General features: G+C 43.1%; 1 long non-coding RNA gene across 16 annotated transcripts in view; it reads right to left on the bottom strand.

Annotated features, from left to right (window-relative positions):
• LOC128323519 (uncharacterized) overlaps positions 1-15,216 on the bottom strand; it is a 440,731-nt gene that overhangs the window by 31,240 nt on the left and 394,275 nt on the right. For 15 of the 16 annotated variants that reach the window (XR_008306315.1, XR_008306324.1, XR_008306320.1 and 12 more), the window contains one exon: positions 8,206-8,310. This is a non-coding gene — a long non-coding RNA (uncharacterized LOC128323519). Of the gene's footprint in view, positions 1-3,514; positions 4,269-8,205; positions 8,311-15,216 lie in introns of those variants that run through there. The other variant, XR_008306321.1, reaches the window with a different exon arrangement.

Raw genomic sequence — 15,216 nt, 5'->3', positions numbered from 1 at the left:
GCTGATTCGACAGCTGCATCCATTCCTCGGAGAGGATGACCTCAAAACAGTGGTGCATCAGCTGGTAACCTCTCGGCTTGACTACTGCAATGCGCTCTACGTGGGGCTGCCTTTGTACGTAGTCCGGAAACTTCAGTTAGTTCAGAATGCGGCAGCCAGATTGGTCTCTGGGGCAACCCGGAGAGACCATATTATGCCTGTTTTGAAACAGCTACACTGGCTGCCAATATGTTTCCGGGCAAAATACAAAGTGCTGGTTATTACCTTTAAAGTCCTGAACAGCTTAGGTCTGAGTTATCTAAGATAGCGCCTTCTTTTACATGATCCCCACTGCACGTTAAGGTCATCTGAGGAGGTCTGTCTCCAGTTGCCACCAGTTCGTCTGGTGGCGATGCAGAGGTGGGCCTTCTCTGTAGCTGCTACTGGGCTATGGAATGCACTCCTGGCAGAAATTCGTAATTTGAGATCATTGCTGTCCTTCAAGAGAGCCCTTAAAACGTACTTATTTGGCCTGGCCTTCCGGAGTTTTAAATGATTAATAGTTTTAAACTGTTTTAAACTGTTGCCCTGATTTTCAGGGCTTTTAGCTGTTTTATTGGTTTTATTGTGTTTTAATAGTTTGATTTTAATTGTTAATTTGTTTTAATTGTTTTTATCATGTTGTGAACTACCCTGAGCCATTTTGGAAGGGCAGTATATAAATCTAATAAATAAATAAATAATGAATAATTCACACCCCCATGCATAATAAAATACATACATATTAAATACTTTGTTATTAAGACTGCAGGCTTTAATCAGCAGATTAATCAACTTGAGATTTAGTTGATTAATTAGGGAGGGACAATTTCATTCTATAGGACTACAAATTAGGGACACTTTTAAAAAGTCAATTTTTGCTCTAACAGGAACAGAGGCGTATCTAGGGAAAATTGCACCTAGGGCAAGCACTGAAATTGCGCCCCCTGTCCAAACATCTGACACCCATCTTTCAGATAACTTTGCCATAATATCAGCTCAAAAATACAAGTCAAACTCATTAATCTTTTAATATTTCAAAAACTATTTAGCAGTGGACGTAGCCAGACCAAAAAATGCTGGAAAACTACAAATTTCAGTATGCTGGGGCTCATGAAATACCCAAATACTATGTGGAGGTGTACGTCAAAAACTAAACAGAAGTACCTGTCTAATTCTCTACTATGCATTGTAGCATCACTATTATGTAAGTTTTAAAAATAAATGGAAAATTTGGCTTTTCCCAGATACTCTGAAAATAATTAAAGGGTATGCAGAGTAAACTGTGTCACTGCTTGGAATATATTCTAGTCTTTCAGAAAGACAGTTAAAATGAGAGAAAGAGCGCAAGTAACTCCCAGTGGGCCTTAATACTAAGTATTTCACACTGATTCAAAGACAAACTCACCATTAATAGCCATATTATTAAGATGTCACATTTGACTCACTTATCACAAGAAGCAAAGTAAGAACAAATGAATACAATCCTAGCTCATAAGCTTCAGCTCAGTATTCACAAGCCCTGATTCTCTGTACATAGTTCCAAACTAAATATGTGTACAGTGACTTATATTATTATTTTTTATCTGTAGCCCCTTTGGGGTGCTTCCTAAAGGCTGGGGGGCATCTGCAAATGTTCCCCCTCCTTGCGCTGGCCTCTAGGGCCTCGCAGGGACCATTTGAGCATGTGTCGTGGCCGTTTAAATTTAAAAAAAAAAACAAAATGGCCACTAAAAACATAGGCCATTTGAGCATGTGCAGTGGCCATTTTGTTTTCAGCGACCATTTTTAATTTTTAAAAAAATTTTAGAGAATGGCGCCCCCTTCAAGTGGCGCCCAGGGCCCGTGCCCTGCCTGCCCTACCCTAGATACGCCCCTGAACAGGAAAAGGAAAAGAACATACTAAAGAATTATAGTATATAGTAATTATATGGAGCTTTACTGTTTTCAAAGCTCTTCATGCTCTAGTCTACTAGTCTGTAATGAGTGAAAAATGATGCCTGCCGAGTGGGAAAAACCCTGATAAGTAATGTACCAACATAGCTCGAGGAACCATTTGATGAGTTAAAAATCTAAATAAATCTGGTCTGGCTAGTGAACTGAGCCAACATTTCTTGACCCCTATTCATGCACATGACCTTAGTAATCCTAGCAAAATCACTGCATGACACACCAGTAAAATTTTCCCAGTTGCAGTTGAGAGAGTGAGATTGGGAGAATAGTGGCTTGCCTAGAGCCACTTCGTGTTTTTGTGGCTGAAGTGGGACCTGAAGGGCTCCTTTCTCAGCTCATACTCTTAGCCATTATGCTAGACCAGCTCTTTCCATCTAATAACAAACAGAACCACCACTTATTCAAGTGATACGTTGAGCTAAAACTTCCCTTAATATTTCAAAATGGCAGCCATCTGTTTCACAAATAGATAACAATTTAAAAGCCAATGATTCATTAACTAAAATTCTTTAACCAGAGGACACTGCCATATTTAAATGCATGCTAAACTAACATCTATAATCTAGATTGCCGTATCTCTAATCTATATTCATTAAACCAGGCAATTTTGGATAATCTGGTAGGGCATTAACTAGGGTGCAGAGAGATAAATCAGCAGATTAAATGAACAGATTAAAGCATAAAACACAAAGATAGGCGGAAAAACAGTGGTTTTGCCAAACTGCCTTTTTCAAATCAGAAAAATACATCAAAGGGGAATAGGTAGAGGGCACCCAGCAGTCTGCAGTTTCTGAAACCTTCATAGCTATCGAACAAGAAAGTTGTTTTATAGTGACCTCTCCCATACACACAAGGAAATCTTATGTAGATTTAACTAAAGGTTTATTCAGCAACAACTCCATTTTCTCCTTCTCCTTTCCCTCCCTTTTCCTTTCTGACTCCTCTCTCCCCCACACTCTCTACAGCATCCCCCCTGGGACAAATGTCCAAATAAACAAACTGCAAAAGATTACTGGATAGAATACAACACATCCCTCCCCTTTATAACAACCAAGAACTGAATTGATTTAAAATCTAGTGACAAAGTCTTGAAGTCTTTTAGGTGGTCTCCTGTCATGCACACTTTTCCTAATTCCTGGGTTCTCTGGCACAGGGGCTGTTTGTTCTTCTGGTGCCGAGGATTGCCCATAACTTTCATCAGCCTCATCTGCAAGGTCAAAACTGGAGGCAAAATCAAATTCCTCTTCAAATCCTCTCAGATCAGATTCCCTTCCCTATTGTCTCATAGTATGCATGCTGGAAAGTCTTGAACTGTTCCATTTATTTCCATCATTCAATAGGATAGAATCTCCTCAGATTCTGATTATTTGTTTTGGACCAGAATATTCGGAGCATCCCTTTCTCACTTTATAAGGCAGTCATACTCGAACAACCTCCCCCACCTGAAATGTTCGCTATCTCGCACCCCATTTCTGATCTACATACAATTTATATTTCCGCTGCTTCTCCCTTACCCGAGCTTGAATCTCTGCATCCTAAGGGTGAGATGGCATGGAAAGCCCTATCAGTTGTTGCCATTGGGTAAGTTTGGAGGTAGCTGTGCATCCTCTAAGCAGCTCAAAAGGTGATTTTCCTGTAGTAGAATGAGGAGTAGTTTGATAAGCAAATGGAGTTCCACATATTGCCTCTTTCCAGGGTTGTTGTTGAGTAGTAGCCAGTTGTAAACTTTCTTTCACTAATCTGTCCATTCTTTCCACTAATCCATTCCCTTGAGGGAAGAGTCCTCTGTTTTATCCCATGGTTATGCAAATATTGCTCCATTTCAAATGAGATAAGCTGTGTCCCATTGTCAGTCACTAGCTCCATAGGAAGACGTTTCCTCGCAAAATCTGCAGCCATTACCTGAATCACCTTGTTTGTAGTAATGCTGTCAGCAAATGAAACTTCTGGCCACCTGGAATAGTAACCCACCATGACTTTAACAAATGCTTGCTTTGTGGGTTGGTTATGAAAGGCCCCATTATATCCAGAGCAGGTTTTTCCCAGGGATCATTGAGTCAAGGGGGTAGTAAAAGTCTTCTGCAATTTGTCAGATACAGCATAAGGCATATAATGCCTGATTACATTTTCAATGTGTTTGTCTATAACCTCAGTCGAGCTCATGTCCAGGTGACCTTCGTGGGCAATTTTGCTCTCACAAAACAAAACGCTAGGAACAACAGATGGAGCTGTGTGCTGCTGGTGGGAAAGAGTTCAGCAGAGAAGGAAGTAGGCAGCACTGTCAAAATGTTGGTGAACTGGATGTGAGACAAATAGTTTCCTCAGTGTCATTACAGTTCTCCAATGCATTCCCCACCCGCCACCCCCGAACAGGCTGAGAACTTTGAGATACTGACTTTAGAAAAATAAATCCGAGACATGTGAAGTATCACTCTGCCTGCTCTGATAGATCTTATGGGAAAGAGTTCAATCACTATCCAACCAGTGCTCCCTTGAAAAGTTCACAAAGCTCAGCACATCTAGCCCTTTCCAGTGAACCTTCTCCTTTCCCTGTAGACTCTAGAGAGAAGACTGTGGTTACTTGAGGTTTTAACCCCAAACCAGACAGAACTCTTTATTTTTCACTCAACATGAAACCTCAAAGTGAAGCTTAGGGGTGCGAAGCCTGTGGACTAAAACCAAAACAAACATTTGTCAGCTCCTACATAAATAGAAACCCAAGAGTTACACATAGCTTCAGCAGTGACCCCACTTGGATGTTGGCCAAAACAGCAAAACAAACATCCCTACCTTTGGTGAAATTTGCCAAGGGCTATTTAGTGGCTTCAGGCTCATCTGAAAACCATCCCTTTGGTTGTACATCTCTTGGGTTGCATATTTTCCTCTCCCTGCTTCCCCATCAATACACAAACAGTGGGGCACATTTTATCAGCAAAGCCCCACCGATGCAAGTCTGCTCAGTGTTGGGTTGTAGAAATATACAACACCTCCTATATATTCAAGGCCAAGGCAGATTAGTTCTGAATCTTGAATCCCCTGAGCTGCTACAATGAGAGAGTTGCACAGAATCCTATACATAAAGATCTAAGCCAGTGATCGTCATTATTTTCCAGGTGAAACTGCTTTGGCAAATCAAAGAAAACCCCCAACAAGTTTACATGTGAGACCTATTTCCCACTGGACTGACCTCTGCTAGTGCTGTGCTCTTCCCAGAGCCAGGCCGGCGAGTGGGGGTGGGGGTGGGTGCTTTTAGAGAAACAGAGCTCTGTCAAGCCCCAGTGCCATTTTAGAAGGTGAGAATAAACTGCTGGGAAGTATAGTCCTTCCCAGTGCCTTCCCCATAGAGATTTTTGGGGGAAAGTGCTGGGAAGGACTACACACTTCCCAGGGCTCTGTGCACACCTTCCAAGATGGTAAGGGGGCTCAAGAGGGCTTTGTTTTCCTTAAAGAAGTCTTAAAAAGAACTAGGGAAACTACAGCACTGAGCGGTGGGAATAGTTGCCTCTGCACAGTGCCAGGGGAGCTTTTTGCATTTGCATTTAGCCAAAGCTTTGCACAGGGCTAACAGACAATCAAGGAGCTGATGGGGCTGCCCCAGCTCACAGACCTTGAAATGAAGCACACTGGTTTAAGCACTACTACAAAATCTCTCTCTTTGTATTGGCATTAGGATGTATTTCAGGCTTTGGGTTCCTCATTATTGTGAGGATGGAGGTGTCCTCCCAAACATACTCTGTGGCTCTGGATGTCAGCCACTATAACTGTTCTCAAAGATCAATAATCAGTTACATGTGGTCATCCCTTATTTCTCCGTCTTATAGCATGCAATACTACTATAAACTATGCAGTTCAAAGCAGTCATTTCCTTTAAGGGTGTTAAGAACATAAGAACAGCCTTGTTGAATCAGGCCCAAGGCCCATCTGGTCCAGCATCCTGTTTCCCACAGTGGCCCACCAGATGTCTCTGGGAAGCCCACAGGCAAGAAGTGAAGGCATGTCCTCTCTCCTGCTGTTGCTGCCCTGCAACTGGGATTTAGCGGCATCCAGCCTCTGAGCCAGGAGGTGGCCTATAGCCATCAAAACTAGTAGCCACTGATCGACTTGACCAGTGTTCTCTCTCATTTTTTTTCATCTGTGTGCGTAATGAGTTTTATTCTGGGCAGGAGTATCAAGGCTGTGTGTGCACACATGCATTCAGAGTGGGACCTTCCTGATTAAACTGGAGCGGGGTCTAAAATTCACTGAGAAAACTCGTGACTGCGTGCACACCTTAGAGGAAACACTGGACCTGACCCCTTTTAAAGTCATCCAAGTTGGTGGCCATCACTACATATTGTGGCAGAGAATTACATCAATTAATTATGCGCTGTGTGAAAATGTATTTCCTTTTATTTGATCCTACATTTCTGGGCAAGCAGTTTAATGGGATGGACCCCTGATTCTGGTGTTGTGAGAGAGGGAGAAAAATCCCTCTCTAACCACTTTCCCCACAACATGCACAGTTTTATAGATACATGTATCATGTATCTCCTCTAGTGCCTTTTTTCTAAGCTAAGGAGCCCCAGGTGCTGTAGCCTTGCCTCATAAAGAAGATGTTCTAGGCCCCTGATCATCTTGGTTGCCCTCTTCTGCAGAGAGACACAAGAGGTCAAACGGGAAACAAGAGGAAGAGTTGGCATGAAAAGAGCAACAGCAAGCAGAATTTGGACATGCAGGAAAGCTGAGCTGTGTGTTGCAAGTTTTGGAAATACAGAGTCTGGAACTGAAAAACCACACAGGTTCTCCAAGTTTGTCATGGTAGGGATTCAAGTTTGGCTGTGATAAGTAAAAATAGACAACAAGCAGCAATGGGAGAAACTACTGTTGGCCTCCTTGGTCATGTATTTTAGATAAGCCTGTATGGAACCATTTGCATAAGCTCTGATGGAGACGATTCTCAGTCCATTATTAAATTATCAGCCATTTCCTTAAACCCTCTCAAATAGCTCCACGGGCCACTTTTACAAAACCAAGAGGGCTACACTGCCAAATCTTTGGTCTACGCACTTGGTTTTGAATAAGCAAGTCTCATTAAACCACATTTGTTACACAACTAACAGAAATGTTCAATTCACTCAGAAAACAAATAGCTGAAGAGAAAACTCAAGGCAGGATAACTACAATCCTACATGTATTTATTGGAGAATAAGGTCCACTGAATTCAGTGGCCCTTGTTTCTAATTTTGCATGCACAGGTACAGAGCAAGGTGGCAGATCCCCACCTTGCAGGGAGAGAACTGGTCTTGTGGTAGCGAGCATGAATGTTCCCCTTTGCTAAGCAGGGTTCAACCTGGTTTAAATTTGGATGGGTAACTACATTTGAGCACTGTCTGCTTTAAGATATTCCCCTTAGGAGATTGGGCCACAGCTCAGTGGTAGAGCATCTACTTGCATTCAGGAGGTCCCAGGTTGACTTCTTGGCTCCAGAAAGCTTTTCACACAGGGCTTTTGAAGCCCTTTAACTAGTATGGAGGGGATCACATAGAGGCTAGATTTACCCCGAAGTGTCTGCTGCTGCCATCTGCTCAGGAGCCTTCACCATCACTGCCTGTCTTCACCGCACCTATCTGTTTTGCACCAGTGGGCCTGATGATTTCACCAAGCTAGCAGGGCTGTGGCGCTTTCCAAATTAGACCCTGCAACGGGGTCACGACGTCTCTCCAAAGTGTGCTTCTGCACTTCCTGTGTGGTGACACCGCAGTCCCTACACTGACAGCAGGGTGCCATTCACATTTTTGATGCCTTGTTTCAGATTTAATCACAGCAATTTATGGCTATAACGTTGTATGTCTGGTGTAAAAAGGTTGCTGCATTTTCCAGTTGTTAGTTTTCGCGAGACTGCTCCCCCTGCTGGGCACTTTGCTATTTACGTTTTGAAGGCGATTTGCCCGAACCGAAGCATTTTGCCACTGTTGAGTGGGTAATCTGGAAAGCACCTGTGCTGGCTCTGAAAGGCTGGGCTGTGCAGATGCCAGTGAGAACAAGTCTGCTTTAAAGGGTCCACCTGTTCTCACTGGGATTGGGGCAGCTCTGGAATCGTGGCTGGAGAGTGTGGGAGAGGCAGTTGCAGGGCAGTGGTGACCCCCCCCGCCCGCTGCTGCCACACTCCTTGTCTCAACTGTCCCTACACTCCTGGTTGCACTTTAAACCGAGGCATATAAAAGGTGTAAAAACCCACAAAAATATTTCACAAACCTAAGAAAGAGAGTTGTGAAGGGAAGGCCTCAGAGGCATCCAGTTTTGTTGTTCACTGGGAGGAGCCCCTTACACCTCTGGTTGCTTGCTGCATCCTGACTGCTCCTGCAAGAAAATGTACAAGCAAACATTAAAAAACCAAAGGACACGATACTCTAGTGTTGGCTGCGCCAACTTAGCAGTTTCACCGGGCCATTGCCTATCAGAGTGTTAATATTTTATCTTGGGCAGCAGTCCAATTTTCCTTTGTTAGTTTAGGACTGGGGCCCTATATGGAACACATTACACAGGTTCAAATGGAAGAGCTATGTTTGTTCACACCTGCCAGACGTTTCACCTTAGTCTCTGGGAGTGCAGTCCAGGAAGTAAGCTTTTCCATGCTTGTTACAGTAAACAGTATATGGCAAGCATCCAAGTGTTACAAGTGGACTAAACTGTAATAAACAAAAACTGAATCCGGGAGTCGGGGAAGAGAGGAGAGCTAACATTTCAGACAACCATCGGCAAAAAAATCCAGTTCTACTTCTTGTTTGTACATTACAAACGACTGAACGTGAAAGCCATCTATGCTGGAAAAGCTCAGTATCAAAAAGATTTGGACATTCTGAACATTTCAGAAAAGCTTGGAAAAGTATCTGTGGAGTCTATTGACTCAAAATACAATGTTAACAGATAATGTAACTCTGGAGGGAAATTAAACAGAAGCAGTAACCATGAGTTTTCTTCTCCTTTCTTAGCAATGGCTAAGAAAGTGCCCACCACTGGAGAGCTAGCTCATGAGGCTTGGGTCTAGCTTTCGCGAACAGCATGAGGGAATACATCCGATTCTCAGACTGCAGTTGGGGGACTCACATGACTGAATGTTCCACTATACAAAAAGGTTTCCTGCACAAAGACAACGAGACATCATGGAGGAAGAGCCCAGCCTAGACTTCTCCTAAACATTGTATTTTCTGTGTGCAGGGCTTTTTGTCTCTTGGATGAAGGAGCGCATCTATCGTGCAACATACACACACAGAGCAATCTGAAGTGATATAGCCTCAGGGACTGGCCTTTACTGCCAGGTACATCCTATGATATCTGCTGGAGTGACATGCTGTTACAAAATAAAGCAGTCATCTCTGGGTGGGGAAGAAGAGGCAGCAAGAAACAAGGGGGATGATGGCAAAGCAATCTCAAAAAGACAAGCTCCAGAGCTCTGAAATGAGCTCGATTTGGGGTGTAGGAAATGTCAGGCTTGCAGAAGCACCTAGAGTGCGTGCCTGTGCCTTGCTGTACATACTTGCACCCTATCCTCTTTCCATGGAGAGACCAGCCTTCTTGCTGTTATACCCCTAACATTCCTTCTTCAACTATACATTTTTTAATATGCAAGGATTAAAACCAACCAACCAACCGCAATACCAATGAGAATCCCTCTCTCCCAAAAGAAATTGAAAAAATTTCAGAAGCTGAAAAGAAGCTTCACGTTGGGAAGAGGACTGAGTCTGTAGATCACGTCCCAGCCCATAGGTCCCCCAAGGCCGATTACAATGGTCATTCAACATTTGAGATTACTCAAAGGCTTTTCTGGGATACAGTAAAATATTACTACTAGTAAGAAGGTAATTGAGGCCGATTCCTTACCTGGGCCCCAAATCAGTCTCAATACAAGAGCTGAATAAGGGCTCTCACACCAGAGAAAGAATTTGCACTACAAGGACAAATCACACTTAAACCTTCTACACACTGTCATAGCTCTCCATAAAGGAAACCTGGAAATCCTAGTCCAATGGGTGTCCCAAGGTATATCCTATACCCACTTACCTAATCCTATAATCACTTACCTGGGAATAAGCCCCACTAGATTCAATGGGACTGACTCAATCTTGGGGGTACTGCCCCCTCGCCTCCCACAAAAAGCCCATGCCTAGTCTTATGAGAGAGCCTAGAGAGGTCTACAAAAGATTTCTAGCATTCTCACCAAACATTTACAATTCACAGAGTTTGTCTGGACTGATTCCATGCTAGTTTGAATTTGGAGTGAATATGCGCCCTGAGACAGTAAGCAGTGTCAGCCATGGTATAATTGTATTACTTCACTCCTTTTGCCAACAGCTCAGCAGCCTTTCCCCCTGCTGGCACTTAATACGTGCGAAACAGCAGTAGCTATTGGTAAAATAGTCTGAGGTGGCAATGAATCTGGCATTCTGCAAACCTTCCAAATGTGTAATCAATTCAGAATTAACACAGAGCCATCTTAATTTATTTAGAACAGATTTCTTAACTAACTTAGAATTTATCATAGCTTTTTATTACTACCCGATAATACATAGCTAAGTGATTTTAATAGGATGGTAGGGACGAAGATTAAAATGACTCATCTGCAATACAGAGGTTCAGTAATCACCCTAGTATATAAAGAAGTGTGTGTGCATGCAGTCAGGAGAGTTTTTCAACAAAAGAGAAGCAGTTCCTACTGGCAAGAGAGAGAGAAATAAACACTCAATAACTGTATAAAAGAGAAGATGAAACTTCCACAGTTGTACATACTTTTTGTTTATGCGACAATGGCTCCCTTTATGCCTGCAAAATTGCTTGCTCTTAATGAATAAAAGAACTGAGACATATTTTGAGTGTAACTTTTCTTAACTGTTTGCTTAATTTCACATACGATCCTTTTCTTGAGAGTTGGACAAAATTGCAAAGACGACAAGTGAAAATGCAGCACATGCTGGATCGCACAGATCTCCAGCCTAACTGGACAGTAACCTACTTCCAGTAGGGGAACTGTGTAAGGACTATTCATGCAACGGCATTTGCAAAAGTGGGTCTACTTAAGATGTAGCAGGCTCCCAGGTATTGGTCACAATGTCTAAAAGGTGCATAGAAATCTAGAGTCCAGTGCGTGCAGCACCAGTATCTTTATCTCGAAGGCAGAGGTGGCCAGCCTGAGGCTCGCCAGCTCTTGCTGGACTACAACTCCCATCACCCCACCTGCAATTTATTGTGGCTGAGGAGGATTGAACCTGTAATCCAGCAACAGCTGGAGAGTCTCAGGTTGGCCTGGCCACCCTGCTCTAGCTCAAAAACTACATATTATCTGGCAGATGCATATTACTTGACCCATATGTCTTGGGCTCCTGGAAACTGGATGTAAAGGAGAGTGTGATCAATTGTAGTCGTGCCTTAGAAGTGACCATTTGTTGGACTGGCTTTGTTGGACTTGGTCTCTAGGCGGTCTTCTCTGGGATTAGCAAGGAAGAAATGATGGAGGCAGATTAAGAGATTCCACCTAGATATCAAAAGGGAGCTCTATTATAACACTTTAATGGAATTCCAACAGGTTTGTAGCCTCACTTAGACAAACTGCAACTACAGACTACATTGTAGTTTAATTTATAAACCAGTACAGTACTCTTGTGGATTGATTTCTATTTTTATTTGCCAAAATGCTCTCCAATTTTTGCAAAAAATCTTTCTTTTTTTTAAAGATCAAAACTATCCCACCTTTCATAAACTGGAAGCTAACCTCACCTAGAAAATAAACAAATTAGGAAATTGATCTATGGGTCTTGGCTGCACATTAGGTTCTAGTTAAGAACATAAGAACAGCCCTGCTGGATCAGGCCCAAGGCCCATCTAGCCCAGCATCCTGTTTCGCACAGTGGCCCATCAGATGCCGCTGGAAGCCACAGGCAGCAGTTGAGGGCATGCCCTCTCACCTGCAACTGGTACTCAGAGGCATCCTGCCTTTGAGGTTGGAAATGGCCTATAGCCCTCCGACTAGTAGACCTCTCCTCCATAAAGTTATCCAAACCCCTCTTAAAGCCATCCAGGTTGTTGGCTGTCGCCACATCCTGTGGCAGAGAATTCCACAAGTGGATTATGCATTGTGTGAAAAAGTACTTCTGTTTGTTGGTCCTAGATTTCCTGGCAATCAATTTGATGGGACGACCCCTGGTTCCAGTGTTATGTGAGAGGGAGAAGAATTTCTCTCTATCCACTTTCTCTACACCATGCATGATTTTATAGACCTCTATCATGTCTCCCCACAGTCGTCTTTTTTTTAAAACTAAAAAGCCCCAGGTGTTGTAGCATTGCCTCATAAGAAAGGTGCTCTAGGCCCCTGATCATCTTGGTTGCCCTCTTCTGCACCTTTTCCAGTTCCAGTTGTGTTATCTGAATTTGTTATAAAAACTACATAATTTTTTTCTATTAAATTGGGTTGCGTTGCCCTCCACACCAAAACTGGAAGCCATGATTTGATGGGGAATTTCAGTTCCGCTTTGGACTGAAATGCAATTCACAGTTTGAGAGTTTAACCATAACAACATACTATGGCTTGTGACACCCAGGAAGAATTCTGAATACATGCATTTGATTGCTAAAACTGGAAAAGTTGATGAAGGGACATAGACCAATTAATGGAGGACAGGTCGAGCAATGGCTACTAAGCTGGTGGCTATAGTGGTCTTCAGCCTCAGAGACAGGATGCCTCTAAATACCAATTTTGGTAACAACAGCAAGAGAGAGGGCATGCCCTCATCTCTTGCCTGGGGGCTTCTCAGAGACATCTGGTGGGCCACTGTGTGAAATAGGATGCTGGACTAGATAGGCTTTGGGCCTGATCCAGCAGGAATGCTAAGATATAGAGATGCCATTCTTTTGCCCTGAAGGCTCTTGATGTTTCAACAGTAATGTGGTATAAAGACTTAAAGCCAGAATTGCTTCTTGGATTACTTCAGCACCATAACAAGACAAACTGCAATACATCACAGAAGTCCTTGTCACACACATTTGCAGACAGGCATGACCAAGCTTAGATACAAGGTGAGAGTATAGATGAGCTTTGGGGTGGGAAGGGAAATATATTGACGCGGGGGCTAAACAAGCATGGTGCTAATGGTGGATAGGTTCAAACAGGCTGCCTATTAGGGATGTTCATGAATAGATTTTTGTGATTTGATTTGAGTTTGAATTGAATCAGCCTGACTCAATTCGAGCTCAAATCTGCAGCCCTCAAATATGGGTTGATTCGATTTGAATTTGATTTGATTCAAATTCAAAACAATTCAGCTGAATTTTTAAGGGTTGGGGCACCAAAGTGGGTTGGATGGCAGATCCCCATGGGTGCCAACTGCCACTCAACTTCCAAAGGAATTGGGCAAAGGGGTAAATTTTTAGGAGTTTTTATATGTTGTGGATTATCACTTGTCAGAAGTCATTCACAACTGAGAATCCACACATAAACATTCCTAAAAATTCACCCCGGCAGTGATGGCAGAAGCTTGGAGGAGGGGAAATGGAGATGGCTGGGGACAAAATGGAGGCTTGAATTGCCGAATTGATTCGAGCTTGAATTGAGGGTGATTCAACTCAACTTCAAATCTGGTAAGCATCCTCAAGGGTGATTAAATTTGAGGGTGAATCACTTGAATCACCCAGTTTCAAGTCAAATTTGGACATAAACCAATTCATACATCCCTATTGCCTATGACAAGATAAAGCAGAGTTCCAGGTTTTCAGTGACTATGCAGAATGTCTCCAATACTGTTGAAAAGCAACCTGTTGTTTTTGACTTAAGGCATGCTGCTTCTACAAAGCAAACAAATCAGCCCAGCTTGAGACTAATTCTATTTGGGAGGATAGTTGAGTGTGACCTGGATTTAAGCTGTTCACAGCCATGACCTGGACTGTTTCTTACCTTAGGGTTCATAACAGAACATATTATGGCTCAGCTATAACTTGTGCATTTAGCAGCTTACTGAGTGGTCTACTCACACAAGCGGTATAATGTCAGAAGAAGGTGTGTTGATATTGGTTGACCTCTTTTCAAACTAGTAGTGCATAGTATTCTGTGAGTGCTTCTCCAGCCTTCTGCTTAAGCAAGAAAGCCATTTTTGTGAGAAGTTAAAAACCCACTATTGGGCCAGTTAATCATACATAAACTAACTCTCCAGATGCCTGCTATTTGCTTCTGAGCATTCCCCCCCCCCCGCCAGCCATTTTGTTAATATGTGCCACTGAAGAACTACCAAGAATGCCTTGATGTAATTATCTAAAGGCCATTGTGGCTGCGGATGATGCAAGTTGTAATCCAACAAAATCTGGGGATTCATGCTTGGGAACCCCTGTTTTATGAAAGTACAAGCTGGAGAAAAGTTATGCAAATCATGGTTGAGTGTATCATAGGAGATAGAAAAAGAGGGAGAAGAGGAGATTTAAGGAGAAAACCATGGCTGACATCCAGTGCAGTGTTAGGAAGAACACAAGAACATAAGGACAGTACTACTGGATCTGGCCCAAGGCTCATCTAGGCCAGCATCCTGTTTCACATAGTGGCCCACCAGATGCCGCTGGAAGCCACAGGCAGCAGTTGAGGGCATGCCCTCTCTCTTGCTGTTACTCCCCTTCGACTGGTACTCAGAGGCATCCTGCCTTTGAGGCTGGAGATACAAGGCCAATAGCCCTCCATCTAGTAGCCGATGATAGTTATCCGAACCCCTCTTAAAGCCATCCAGGTTGTTGGCTGTCACCACATCTTGTGGCAGAGAATTCCACAAGTTGATTATGTGTTGTGTGAAAAAGTACTTTCGTTTGCTGGTCCTAAATTTCCTGGCAATCAATTTCATGGGATGACCCCTGGTTCTAGTGTTATGTGAGAGGGAGAAGCATTTCTCTCTGTCCACTTTCTCCACACCATGCATGATTATATAAAACTCTTATCATGTCTCCCTCCAGTCAGCTTTTTTCTAAACTAAATAGTCCCAGGTGTTGTTGCCTTGTTTCATAAGAAAAGTGCTCTAGGCCCCTGATCATCTTGGTTGCCCTTTTCTGCACCTTTTCCAGTTCTACAATGTCCTTTTTTAGATGTGGTGACCAGAATTGTATGCAGTACTCCAGGTGAGGCCACACCAAAGTTTTGTATAAGGGCATTATAATATTAGCCGTTTTATTTTCAGTCCTCTTCCTAATGATCCCTAGCATGTAATTGGCCTTTTTCACAGCTGCCGCATGCTGAGTCGACAC

The sequence above is a fragment of the Hemicordylus capensis genome, chromosome 4 (assembly GCF_027244095.1).
Source record: "Hemicordylus capensis ecotype Gifberg chromosome 4, rHemCap1.1.pri, whole genome shotgun sequence".
Taxonomy (NCBI): Eukaryota; Metazoa; Chordata; class Lepidosauria; order Squamata; family Cordylidae; genus Hemicordylus; species Hemicordylus capensis.
Note: the sequence above shows the minus strand (reverse complement) of the source record. Positions and strands in the feature narration are given on the sequence as shown.